Genomic DNA, 2,221 nt, shown 5'->3' on the forward strand with positions numbered 1-2,221 from the left:
GTGCACTGGGACCCTCTGATGGAGAAGCCACAGCACCCTGCAGCTGCAGAGTGTTGATCATACAGAGTTGAACAGAGAGCAGTGGCTGAACAAGGAGGCGGGGTTGTTATAGAGACAAACAAGAGACAGGGTTGTTCAAATCCGCTGTGTAAAGAGGCAGGGTTATTGAGCCGGGCATGGTGGCACACGCCTTTAATGGAGGCAGAGGCAGGTGGATCGCTGTGAGTTCGAGGCCAGCCTGGTTTACAAAGCGAGTCCAGGACAGCCAAGGCTACACAGAGAAACCCTGTCTCAAAAAACAAACAAACAAACAAACAAACAAACACAGGGTTATTACATACAGGAAAGTAATGGGGTAGGGGTATTATCTACCATTGGATGAAAGACACAGGTTTAGCTGGTAGGAACAGTGTCTGTAGGGGGCAGTGTTCAGGTTGTTAATATCTGGAGGAGAAAGCTAAGGTGGACATGGTCTGCACGCACGATCTATCAATAACCACATTTGGACCCTGAGGAAGGATCTGTTATGTCTTCTGAACCTGACCCCAGGAGGAGAGAGGCTTTGCCAGCCTCCCTGGGCCCATGTCAACAATGCACATTCACTCAGGACCTCAGCACTCAGGGCTTCCTCCACTCCCTACAGTGGCCCTTGCTTAGTTCTTTGTACTGTGGATTTGCTGATATGTAATCGCTTTGACCTACATAAAAGCTAGCTTCACGTAGGTCAATCTATGTTCACTCCATATGGATAAATCAAACAGGAGTGGGGGCGGCCGGCTGAGTCCGTCTGAAGGAGAAACAAATCTCTTTGGAAACCACATTTTCTGGGATTTTTTTTCCAAAGATTAAAGGCTATTTTCCCTGAATAGTCATTGATTTCTAGAACTGAAAGCACAATGCGTACTTTTTAACATCTATTATCTATCTATCCGTCCATCCGTCCACCTATCATCTATAATCTATCACCTATCCATCAATCTATTGATCTATCTCTACTATCTGCCTATGATTACCCATCTATCCATCCATCCATCCATCCTTCACCCATCTCCAGCCACTCAACCACTGCATACATTCACATGATTGTAAAAGAAAAATATGGCTGGGGGATGCTTCGTTGGGCAAAAGCATCTGCAGTGCAGCCCCCAATAACCTGAGCTCAATTCCCGCGATCCACATAAAAAGCTGGATGCGGCAGGCACATCTGTGATCGTAGAACTTCTGAGAAGACGTGGAAACAGGAAAATAATCCTGATGTGCAAGGGCCAGCTAAGCTGGAATACACTGAAAAATACAGAGAGACCTTGCTTCAGCAAGGTGAGAGGAGAGGACTCGCTCCTGGACCTTGTCCTCTGACCTCCATACATGGGCTGTGGTGAGCGTGCAGGAATGCATGCACACGGACGTGTGCACACGCAAATACATACGCATGCACACAAAAAACAAAGAACAAAACACACATGCTCACACACACACACACACACACACACACACACACACACACACACACACAACAGAACAAAACAGAGTACATCAAAAGTCTTCTGCTTTAATGTTGTTTTTTTGCTCCAAATGGTAGACCTTGAGGCCTCGCTCTGCCTTGAGTGACAGGAAGAGTGTTCACTCAGTTACTGAAGGTAAGGGAGATGGTTCTGTTGATGGGGAGGCTGACAATATTGCACACAGGCCACTGTTCTTTCCTCTGCTCTCTAGTGCACGGCTGCAGTCTGAGGCAGGCTCCTTTCTAAAAATAAAAGCAGGTGAGCTTCGTGCCTCCCTTGCTGGTCTCCACAGGAGACAAGAGAACATGACATCCCTGGACTCTGTCACGGTGTGAGAGCACATCCCAGGGGCGTCGGGCACGCCTCTCTTCTCATTTTACTGCACAGAGCTGGGTCACATAGCCGTCCCTGAAGAAGTCACTGTCAAGAGAATGAGATTGTACCAGTCCATCAGAGCCATCCCTGGAGGAAACGGTCAGTTGCCGAAGCAACTCTGGGTGAAGTGGAGATGGCTGAGGCACCTGCCTGTGCACCCTTCACTGGGGCAAGCACTGTTCCCAGCTTCCTGTGTACACTACAGACAGTATTCTAGAAGAATCTTCTCTTTTGTATAGGAAGGATGGCATAGAGTACACGTCACCTTACACGGCTTCCATTGGGACACTGTTGTTAAGTTCTTAGAAAAAGATATGAGTAGACATGTGTATTTTGTTAGAGTA

The sequence above is a fragment of the Acomys minous genome (assembly GCF_964271855.1).
Source record: "Acomys minous genome assembly, chromosome: 15".
In the NCBI taxonomy this organism is placed as follows: domain Eukaryota; kingdom Metazoa; phylum Chordata; class Mammalia; order Rodentia; family Muridae; genus Acomys; species Acomys minous.